This window comes from Gigantopelta aegis, chromosome 5 (genome assembly GCF_016097555.1).
Source record: "Gigantopelta aegis isolate Gae_Host chromosome 5, Gae_host_genome, whole genome shotgun sequence".
Taxonomy (NCBI): Eukaryota; Metazoa; Mollusca; class Gastropoda; order Neomphalida; family Peltospiridae; genus Gigantopelta; species Gigantopelta aegis.
The window spans coordinates 4,365,643-4,378,346 of NC_054703.1; positions in this window are offsets into that span (position 1 = coordinate 4,365,643).

The window sequence follows — 12,704 nt, forward strand, 5'->3', positions numbered from 1 at the left end:
AATGGAAAGAGCTTTAATTAGGCCATCTAAGTCAAATCACCCAAATAGCTCGAAAATTACTCCCCATAAACCCTTCCAAACTATGCGCCAAAATTACCTCTGGAAATTACACAAACTACGGGACATTTCCAAAATTCTGTACCATCACAAACACCCCGGCCGCTAATATAACCCTGGGCCCTGCTCCACGAAGCGATCTTAGCGCTAGCGCATAGCTACCCTATGTACTTAAGTTGATCTTAGGGCTAAGATCGCTTCATGGAACGAGGCCCAGGTCGGTCCCCCAACCCCAACCCTGCCCTGGAGGGAGGAGTCAGCGTAAGTCGACACCTGCGTCCATGTGCTAGTACAACAACTTGCTCTGAATGTGCACCTTCAAACCGTGACCCGACCTGAATAAAAAAAAAAATGTAGCGGGTTTCCTTTCTAAGACCATATGTAAAAATTACCAAATGTTTAACATCCATTAGCCGATGATTAATAAATCAAAGTGTTCCAGTAGTGTCGTTAAACAAAACAACCAAACATTATCGTAGTTCAAGTTGTTTTAAAAGGCGCGGTTGTCTCTAGTCCTAATCCACGTTTCAGTCCCAGAGTGTCGTTTAGGTTTATGGATATCCATGGCGTTATATAGTAGCAAAACACGATTTTATTGGGTACATTTTAAAATTTGAAACAATATCCTAGATATTTTGGGTAGAAAACATAACATTGTAGAAAAATGTTTTAGATAGGAAGAATTTCAATTCAAAGCAATTTATAATAAAGTATAATCATTTATGAATATTCAAATTAGGAGTACCACAATTACGGTTTTACGTAACATTACAAAGAGGTAATTTTGAATCGATATCGCATACCTGAAGTGGTTTATACTAATATATTTGAACTAATCTTTGAACTCCTTTAAAGTGTATAAAGGAGAAATATAAACGAAAATATTTTGGTAAAACGAATTGGTTGTTGAAACGTGTTCATAGTGAGCAAAGTTTACCAGGCCATGGTTTGTGGTCTGTCGCTTTGGAAGTTGTTTTCTCCATAACGTCAATTTCAAAAGGCGTGGTATGTAGTTTCCATGGGAAGTTTAGTGAAATACTTGAAATAGAACTGTCACATTAATTTTGTATCTACGTCCCCCATTCTTCGTATAAATATACCGGCATCGGTGGCGTCGTGGCAGGCCATCGGTCTACAGGCTGGTAGGTACTGGGTTCGGATCCCAGTCAAGGCATGGGATTTTTAATCCAAATACCGACTCCAAACCCTGAGTGAGTGCTCCGAAAGGCTCAATGGGTAGGAGTAAACCACTTGCACCGACCAGCGATACATAACTGGTTCAACAAAGGCCATGGTTTGTGCTATCCTGCCTGTGGGAAGCGCAAATAAAAGATCCCTTGCTGCTAATCGGAAGAGTAGCCCATGTAGTGGCGACAGCGGGTTTCCTTCCAAAATCTGTGTGGTCTGACGCCATATAACCGTGAATAAAATGTGTTGAGTGCGTCGTTAAATAAAACATTTCTTTCTTTCTTTCGTATACATATAGTTTTAGGTACATACTAGCTATACTATAGCTATAGTACGTCACATCATTCTTTTTTTCTTTTTTTGTGTGTGTAATTTACAAATCAATTGGCTGAGAAATATAAATGACCTGTAGTAAATGTCATAGTATGTAAAAAGGCGTTCTCTGTGGGACGGACTATATTCATATACATATTTCTTTTCTTCACACTGAGGGGCGGGACGTAGCCCAGTGGTATAGCGTTCGCTTGATGCGCGGTCGATCTAGGATCGATCCCCTTCGGTGGACCCATTGGGTTATTTCTCGCTTCAGTCAGTGCACCACGACTGGTATATCAAAGGCCGTGATATGTGTTATCCTGTCTGTGGGATAGTGCATATAAAATATCCCTTGCTGCTAATCGAAAAGAGTAGAACATGAAGTGGCGACAGCGGGTTTCCTCTCTATATATCTGTGTGGTCCTTAACCATATGTCCCACACCATATAACCAACCGTAAATAAAATGTGTTGAGTGCGTCGTTAAATAAAACATTTCTTTCTGTCTTCTTATGGCATCTCATAATTCGAAGTTACAGCCAATTTATCAAAGCAGCCAATGAGATGCAACTTTGTGAATTGCCTTAGTTGTCCCATGTCTAAAAGTGCAGGCGGTGATTCCTGGTGTTTATGCCTGACAACATGTTTCACGTCTCCATTTTTTTATTGTTCTCTGTACTCAAAAGTTTGTTTTGTTTAACGACACCACATTGGATGTCAAAAATATGGTCATTTTTGACACAGCCATAGAGGAAGGAAGGAAATAGTTTATTTAACGACGCACTCAACACATTTTATTTACGGTTATATGGCGTCAGTCATATGGTTAAGGACCACACAGATATTGAGGGAGGAAACCCGCTGTCGCCACTTCATGGGCTACTCTTTTTGATTAGCAGCGAGGTATCTTTTATATGCACCATCCCACAGACAGGGTAGTGCATACCACAGCCTTTGATATACCAGTCGTGGTGCACTGACTGGAACGAAAAATAGCCCAATGGGCCCACCGACAGGGATCGATCCCAAACCGACCGCGCATCAAGGCGAGCACTTTACCACTGGGCTACGTGCCGCCCCTTCTTAGAGTAATAGAGAGGAAACCCACTACATTTTTCCATTAGTAGCAAGGGATCTTTTATATGCACCATTCCACAGACAGGATATCACATAACACGACCTTTGATATACCAGTCGTGGTGCACTGGCTTGAGTGAGAAATATCCCAATGGGTCCACCGACGGGGATCGATCCCAGACCAACCGCGCATCAAGCGAGCGCTTTACCACTGGGTTATGTCCCGACCCTGTACTCAAAAGAGGTTTTTAAAAATGGGAATTTGTCTGTCAGTCTGTTGTTGATCCAACCCGTCGTTGTATTCTTCTGCATTTGCTTTGTTTAACGATACCACTAGAGCACATTGATTAATTTATGATCGGCTATTGGATGTAAAACACTGGGTAATTATATCTCGTAGTCATCAGAGGAAACCCGCTACATCTTTCCAAATGCAGCAAGGGATATTTACATACGTTTTTTCCACACAGGACAGCACACACCACGATCTTTGACCAGTTGTGGTGATTCGATCAGTGGCCCCATTGGGCTATTTCTCGTTCCAGCCAGTGCTCCACAACTGGTGTAACAAATGCCGTGGTATGTACTATCCTGTCTGAGGATGGTGCATATAAAAGATCCCTTGCTATAGTATAGGCCAGTGGAGCTGATTTTAATCAGATTGTTTCTGAGCCGATTGATTTGTACATTGCACACACACACACACACACACACACACACACACACACACACACACACACACACACACACCACACACACACACACACACACACCCACACACACACACACACCACACACACACACACACACACACACACAAAACAAACAAAAACAAACAAACCACCAACAGTTTTATAGAATGATGGGACGGATTATAGCTGTAGTATAGCTAGTATTAACCTGAAACTACATGTATACGAAGAATGGCGGACGTAGATAAAACATTAATGTGACAGTTCTATTTCAAGTATTTCACTAAACTTCCCATGGAAACTACATACCACGTCTTTTGAAATAGAGAAATGGAGAAAACAACTTCCAAAGCGACTGACCACAATGCCTGGTAAACTTTGCTCACTATGAACACACGTTTCAACGATCACTTCGTTTAACCAAACTATTTTCGTTTATATTTCTCCTTTATACATTAAAGAAGTTCAAAGATTAGTTCAAATATATTAGTATAAACCACTTCGGGTGTGCAGCGCCGATTCAAAATTACCCCTTTGTAACGTTACTTAAAACTGCAATTGTGGTACTTCTAATTTGAATATTCATAAATGATTATACTTTAAAATAAATTGCTTTGAATTAGAAATCTTCCTATATATAAGCATTCTTCTACAATGTTTTTTTTTTTTTTTTTAACCCACAGGTCTAGGATATTGTTTTAAATTTTAAAATGTACCCAATAAAATCGTATTTTGCTATCATATAAGACTATGCATATTTATAAACCAAAACGACACTCGGGGACTGGAACGTGAATTAGGACTAGAGACAATCGCGCCTTCTAAAGCAATTACGATTATTGCTGTGTTTGTGAGGCCCAGCTAAAAAGGTTAAGTTCAGTATTTACTAGTTCACTTAAAATTATAGCTAGGACCTCAGAGTGCGCCCCATATGACAGTATCCTAGCTGAGCTGGGAATTCTCCCATAGAGTGCACCCCATATGACAGTATCCTAGCTGAGCTGGGAATTCTCCCATTACCATTAAAGGCATATTGTCACAGACCACTGACCTATTTAATGGTCTAACAAAGTATTACCTAAATGTCCCTAAATGTACTTTATTCAACCATCTTTATAACCACCATACTTCCTTTATTAATGTCATTTTGTAAAAATAATTGAATTATGGCAATGGTCCATAATTCAAAAACTAAAATTGCCGAGAGGGATGACATGGCTTTCACCCCAGCATGGTTCAGTTAAGGTGATGCGATAGCTAGATTTGGTTTTTATTTATTATCAATTTTTAGAGAAATAAGGTCCTTAAATCCGCGACAGTATGCCTTTAAGACGAATTAAGCAATGTATTAAATATTTTTTATAAAATTAAAACTTTGGTACCCACCGGCCTCGGTGGCGTCGTGGCAGGCCATCGGTCTACAGGCTGGTAGGTACTGGGTTCGGATCCCAGTCGAGGCATGGGATTTTTAATCGAGATACCGACTCCAAACCCTGAGTGAGTGCTCCGCAAGGCTCAATGGGTAGGTGTAAACCACTTGCACCGACCAGTGATCCATAACTGGTTCAACAAAGGCCATGGTTTGTGCTATCCTGCCTGTGGGAAGCGCAAATAAAAGATCCCTTGCTGCCTGTCGTAAAAAGAGTAGCCTATGTGGCGACAGCGGGTTTCCTCTAAAAACAGTGTCAGAATGACCATATGTTTGACGTCCAATAGCCGATGATAAGATAAAAAATCAATGTGCTCTAGCGGCGTCGTTAAATAAAACAAACTTTACTTTGGTACCAGTCCTATTAATTCTTTGAAGCCTATATATGTGATTGCTTTAACTGATAAAGTATGTCAGTTATTTGATATACTTATAAATATTTAGACAATTTTTAATATGGCTGATTTAAAGATCACATCTAATATAACAAATAATGTTCCCTGGTTAATTAAGCCTCCCCAAGTTTTATTTAAAATTAAAGATGAAATGGATAAAATTCGTTTTTCCCCCTTTTAAGAATATTATTTGAGGCTAGTAAATGAAGAAATGTATGGGAAATATATAAATATATTTACAGATGGGTCTAAAGATCCAATCTCAGGTAAAACAGGGATGGCTTTCGTAGTTCTAAAAGACACTAACCCATTTATTAGTAGAGCTAGGCTCTCAGACAATATTTCTGTCTATACTACTGAATTGTTAGCCATTTTGGGAATGGGAACTCTATTTACGTGCCCCTGTCCAAAAAGGTTCAGGCACGCCTACCACGGATTCGGCCTCTGACCTCGCCAGTGGGCGGTTCCGTGGCAGGAAGGGGTAGGGGAAGGGGAGCAGTTGAGATAATGGGGGAAGTTAAAAATTTTTGTTGGTAAGACCAAGTGTTCTAACAATAAAAAATTAACTTATTATAACAACAACAACAAAAAAATTAGTTTTTAGAATGCACCAGAGAATAAAAGAAATAAAAACAGTAGGATCGGGTTACGTAATTATATAGTATTACAAATATATTTACCAAACTATAAACATATAATATGTAATTTACAAATCAATTTAGTTAGTGCCATTTTCAGTCGGGCTTGCCAAAAGTAATTAGATAGTATTACAAATATATACTCTTCAAAAAAAGAAACGCAAAAGGGTACAAATGGGTTATAACTCCGATTTTATGTTTCCTACCGGTTCATGCTTTGTGAATATAAGGTCATTGCATGTCCCAAACACATTCCCACGGTTACATTCGATAAAACGCAGCTACTGTACAATAAAGTTCCAAAATGTGAATATTCGCAAAAACGCAGCCACGTGCAAACCATGTCACCACTGCACGTGCGTTGTCTGCACGTGCAACATGAACACCGACAGTATAAAAGTGCAGGGTGTTCGCTTGCCTGGCCTCTGTATCTGGCCGACAGTTGACAATCCAGGACATGCCACGTCTCAGTGAACCGCAGAGAAACAATGCCATCGGCCGACTAGACGCAGGCGAATCCAGAACGGCCGTTGCCAGGGCATTCCATGTGTCCCCAAGCACCATCTCCAGACTGTGGGACCGTTACCAGCAACATGGATCAACACGTGACCTCCCTAGATCCGGTCGACCACGGGTCACTACCCCCGGGCAGGACCGCTACATCCGGGTACGTCACCTTCGGGAACGATTGACTACTGCCACCTCCACAGCCGCAGCAATACCAGGTTTGCGCAGGATATCCGACCAGACCGTACGGAACCGCCTACGTGAGGTAGGAATTCGTGCCAGACGTCCAGTTCGAGGTGTCATCTCAACACCACAACACCGTCGACTCCGACTGCAGTGGTGCCAGATTCATCGACAATGGCCTCAACTGCGATGGAGACAGGTGTGGTTCAGTGACGAGTCCCGATTTCTGCTCCGACGTCATGATGGAAGATGTCGCGTGTATAGGCGTCGTGGTGAACGTTATGCGGCAAACTGCGTGCAGGAAGTGGACAGATTCGGCGGGGGTAGTGTCATGGTGTGAGCAGCCATCTCACACACTGGCAGAACTGACCTGGTCCACGTGCAGGGCAACCTGAATGCACAGGGCTACATTGACCAGATCCTCCGGCCACACATCGTTCCAGTTATGGCCAACGCCAACGCAGTGTTCCAACATGACAACGCCAGGCCTCACACAGCACGTCTCACAACGGCTTTCCTACAGAACAACAACATTAATGTCCTTCCTTGGCCATCGATATCACCGGATTTGAACCCAATTGAGCATCTATGGGATGAGTTGGACCGACGCCTCTGACAGCGACAACCACAGCCCCAGACCCTGCCCGAGCTGGCAGCAGCCTTGCAGGCCGAGTGGGCCACCATCCCCCGGGACGTCATCCGTACTCTGGTTGCTTCAATGGGCAGGCGGTGCCAGGCAATTGTCAACACACGCGGAGGCCACACCCGGTATTGACTCCAGATGACCTTGACCTTGGTGGTGTGTCCTATCACTTACTCACAATGGACTAGAGTGAATTGTGAACAATCCTGCAACATTTGGTAATTATCGGACTCACCATTCAATAATTAAATCAATTCTCCAAATGTTACGACAATGTGGTTTTGCGTTTCTTCTTTTGAAGAGTATATTTACCAAAGTATAAACATATAATATGTTATTTACTAATTAAGCACCCTGGAGGCTAGGGATTCGCGAAGGGGGGACATCGCGCCAAATCCAGTTAGCGGTCAAACAAGCGGGTAGGCCCCGGTTACCTGGTCCGGATTTCCATGGGATGGAAGTGCCGGGGAAGGGAAGCCTCCTAACAGGCAATCTACCGATCGAAACCGCCTACGCCCTACCGCACCCTACCACGGCGTCCTCCCCCCATCCCGACCAGCCCCAAGTTATCCATACAGCAAGTAGGGGCTTTTATTTATGATGATGATCATATAGGGAGGAAGGGTGGGAATTAGCCATTTTGCATGCTCTTGTTTGGATTCCCATTAATATTAAGGAGCGTAACAAACCACTCAAATATGTTATTTACTCCGATAGACTCAGTGCCCTACAGACCATTGAGGGTTCCCATAGTGTTAGACTCCGATAGACTCAGTGCCCTACAGACCATTGAGGGTTCCCATAGTGTTAGACTCCGATAGACTCAGTGCCCTACAGACCATTGAGGGTTCCCATAGTGTTAGACCTAAAGTAATTAACAATATAATTACATTTTACGCAACCTCACCGTCCCAATCACGTTGCCAAGTCGAAAAGATGCATTGGTTGATCAATATTTAAAATCAGTAGGGAAGTAATTATGGAATGAGTACCTGTTCATGTAAGAATCTATGGGAATGAATTAGCTGACTTAAATGCCAAAAAGTCCTTGAACAACGAAGGTATTAACATTAATGTTAGACATAATTATCTTGAGGCCTGCTCATTGGCTAACACATGCCTTGTTAAACTGTGGCAAGCCGATGGGACCACAGGACCAGGGCATGGCATGCTAATTTTTATATTGTTTTATGGAGATATCACTCCTTTTTAATGGGTAAAATAGGCAATAGATAGAAGGGGAAGGTAGAAAGGGAAGGGTGGGTTATGAGGAAGGTTAAGAAGGGAGGGGAGGGGAGGGCAGGTTGGAGGAGGATGAAAAATTACGCTAGTATAGAGTAGGAAGGGAAGGGATCGTGTTATCTTTTTTAAATGCAATTTGAGGTTTGTGCTATAGTTAGTCTTTTAACTGTGGGATGGTGCATATAAGATATCCCTTGCTGCTAATCGAAGAGTAGTCCATGAAGTGGCGACAGCGGGTTTCCTCTTTCAATATCTGTGTGGTCCTTAACCATATAACCGTAAATAAAATGTGGTGAGTGCGTCGTTAAATAAAACATTTCCTTCCTTCGATACAAAATTAATGTGACAAGTCTATTTGAAGTATTTCATCCAAAGCTATAGACAATATATGTCTGCTAAACTTTTCAGCCTACACATATATATATAAATATTAAAACCCATTACTTTTTCGATGGAACTATTTTATTTTTAATTACTCCCTTTAAGGAGTCCAAAAGTTAATTTATATTTATTAATATACTGTAACCTCAACGGGGTGCAATTCGACGCATTCAAAATTATTTATTTATAACATTATTTAAAATAACAATTGTGGTAATCATAATTTGAATATTCATAAATAATATTACTATCATGTAAATTGGTTTTATTCGGAATGCTTTCTATCGATAAATAATATTTTACTGCGTCATTTTCTTTTATTAAAAAATCTAAAATGTTGTTTAAAATTTTAAAATGTACCTGACAAAGTCGTATTTTGATACCATATGACGTTATGCATATTCGTAAACCTAGACGACAGTCTGGGATTGGAACATGGATTAGGACTAGAAACAGACGCGCGTGCTAACAGCAACTAAATGATTTATTTAACGACGCACTCAACACATGTTAGTTACCGTTATATGACGTCAGACATATGGTTAAGGACCACACAGATAGAGAGAGGAAACCCGCTGTTGCCACTTCATGGGCTACTCTTTACGATTAGCAGCAAGGGTTCTTTTATATGCACCATCTCACAGACATGGTAGCACATACCACAACCTTTGTATATACCAGTCGTGGTGCACTGGTTGGAACGAGAAATATCATTCCACAGAGTCAGACAGGATAAAATCATAACCTTTGATATATCAATCGTGGTTGGAACTAGAAATAGTCCAATGGGCCCACTGACGGGGATTGATCTCAGACTGACAGCACATCAAACGAATACTTTACCACAGGACTACGTCCCGGACTGCCTAGCGTTCGCTTGATGCGCGGTCTGTCTACGATCGATCCCCGTCGGTAGACCCATTGGGCAATTTCTCGCTCCAGCCAGTGCTCCACAACTGGTGTAACAAAAGCCGTGGTATGTACTATCCTGTCTGTGGGATGGTGCATATAAAAGATCCCTTGCTGCTAATCGAAAAGTGGCGACAGCGGGTTTCCTCTCTCAATATCTGTGTAGTCCTTAACCATATGTCTGACGCCATATAACCGTAAATAAAATGTGTTGAGTGCGTCGTTAAATAAAACATTTCCTCCCTTTGATACAAAATTAATGTGACATGTCTGTTTCCAATATTTCATCCAAAGGAATTGACCATATATGTCTTCTAAACTGTTCAAGCTACATGTATGATAAAACATTACTTTTTGAATCAAACTATTTTTTGTTCAATTACTCCTTTGAAGGAGTCCAAAAGTTAATTATATTTATTAATGTACTGTAACCTCAAAGGGGTGCGATTTGACGCATTCAAAAATTATTTATTTATAACATTAGTTAAAACAACAATTGTGGTAACCCTAATTTGAATATTCATAAATAATATTACTATTGTTTAAATTGGTTTTATTCGGAATGCTTTCTATCGATAGATAATATTTTACTACGTCATTTTCTTTTACCAAAAAAGGTCTAAAATGTTGTTTAAAATTTTAAAATGTACCTGACAAAGTCGTATTTTGATACCATATAACGTTATGCATATTCATAAACCTAGACGACACTCTGGGATTGGAACATGGATTAGGACTAGAAACAACAGCGCGTGCTAACGGCAACTGATATCTGCATGACCTCGTTTTAAACGAAGTTGACTTAAGTAGCGCTAATTACAATCTGATTAAAATTAGCTCTACTGTTCTACATGTAATAGTGGAGCTAATTTTAATTAGATTGCGCTAATTATAGGCTACTTAGGTGATTTTAGTGCTAAGATCGTTTCGTAAAACGTGGTTCAGATGTAGAAACACAAATGAAATTAAATGTAGTTTGAGAATAAATTAATTAATTAAAAAATAATAATAATATAGATAATACATAAAAAAAAAAAAAAAAAAAAAAAAAAAAAAAAAAAACCGGCCTCGGTGGTGTAGTGGTTAAGTCATTGGACATAAGGCTGGTAGGTATTTGGTTCGCATCCCGGTACCGGCTTTCACACAGAGCGAGTTTTAACGACTAAGTGATTCCAGGGTGGGTGTAAGACCACTATAGATACCGACTTCTCTCACCAACCACTAACCCACTGTCTTGGACAGACAGCCAAGATAGCTGAGATGTTTGCCCAAGACAGCGTGTTTGAACCGTAATTGGATATAAGCACGAAAATGAGTATAAAATAATAAATAATAAACAGTTTTTAAAGAGTTAAGTTTCAGGGGACACGGCGCAGGTGGGCAAAAGGGGCCACCACCTCCCACCCCAACCCTGATTTCTTTCAGTTACTGTGTTCAGAAGGCTGGAAATTCTCAACGACTGGCCTCGTATGTCAAAAGTTCTGACAGGTAGGCTATTATTATGGTCACTGAGTAGTCATTGATTAACAGTTGGCCATTCTCACACGTAGCCTAACCCGCCACATTGTTTTTTTCATCAGCAGCAAGAGATCTTTTAAATGTGCTTTTCCAAAGACAAGACAGAACCAATGAGAACCTCAGATTATCAATATATGTATACGAGTCAAATGGTACTATTTGGGACGGGGGACGGGGGGGGGGGGGGGGGGGGAGACCAATCAGGGAATGGGTCCATCGATAGGGTTCGACCTTTTGATCCAAGAACCTCAGACGAGAACTCTACTGATGTCGCCAGGTGTCGCCTGATGTCGTCTGACGTCGCCAGATGTCCTGTAAAAAAAATAAACAAATAAAACCGGCCTCGGTGGTGTAGTGGTTAAGCCATCGGACATAAGGCTGGTAGGACTGGCCTCGTATGTCAAAAGTTCTGACAGGTAGGCTATTATTATGGCCACCGAGTAGTCATTAAATAACAGTTGGTCATTCCCACACGTAGACTAACCCGCCACATTTTTGTTTTTTCATCAGCAGCAAGAGATCTTTTAAATGTGCTTTTCCAATGAGAACCTCAGATTATCAATATATGTATACGAGTCAAATGGTACTGTTTGGGACTGGGGGAACCAATCAGGGAATGGGTCCATCGACGGGGTTCGACGTTTTGATCCGAGCACCTCAGACGAGAACTCGTCTGATGTCGCCTGATATCGCCTGATGTCGTCTGATGTCGCCTGATGTCGCCTGATGTCGTCTGATGTCGCCTGATGTCGTCTGATGTCGCCTGATGTCGCCTGATATACTGTAACTTGGTGATGTCCCGATGATCGATTATAATTGAAAATTGATCGGTCTGGCTCTTACGATGTGATGGTCGATTATACAAATCCTTAATCGATTGTGTGGGGAAATGTTAACTGTAACTGTTCCTCGTTTACATGATGGAATTAGTGTAAATATATTGGAATTGGTGTTTTTGTTTGTAAAGACAAATTATATTAAAATTACTAAAGGTACAATTTGTGATTTGTTGGATCTATGTCGGTGAATACAGGTCACTAGGTGCATGATGCTTATAATTTAAATCCTGCTTATGTTTATATAAGTGTAATCGGACATTGATCGGTTGGTGCCAGCCGATTATAATCGATGATCGTTGACAAAATTTCAACCGATTCCCATCACTACCAGTGTAACTTATGCTAGTGTCAGACTACCAACTGTCAGCACACAGTTGGCCAACTTTCTGCTCTCACGACTTCTACGACTGTCGAGCTGCTAATTTGAGCGCTCTTACCACTCGATTCTCGTCGTATAAATGTTATTGTAACACATATTAGTGGTTAGTCTGAGCGCACTCGTCGTAAGTCGGGAGTTGGGGAAATTACAAAGCAACAGTCGAGTTGGCCAACGTCGTCGTGACAGTTGCCAGCCTGAACCTAGCATTACAGTAAAATCAACACGACTTGTTAGCGAAAATCAACCAGTTTATTAGAAGACATCCGCCTGTTAACCCCCATTATATTGATACCTGTATGAAGAGGGCACGTAG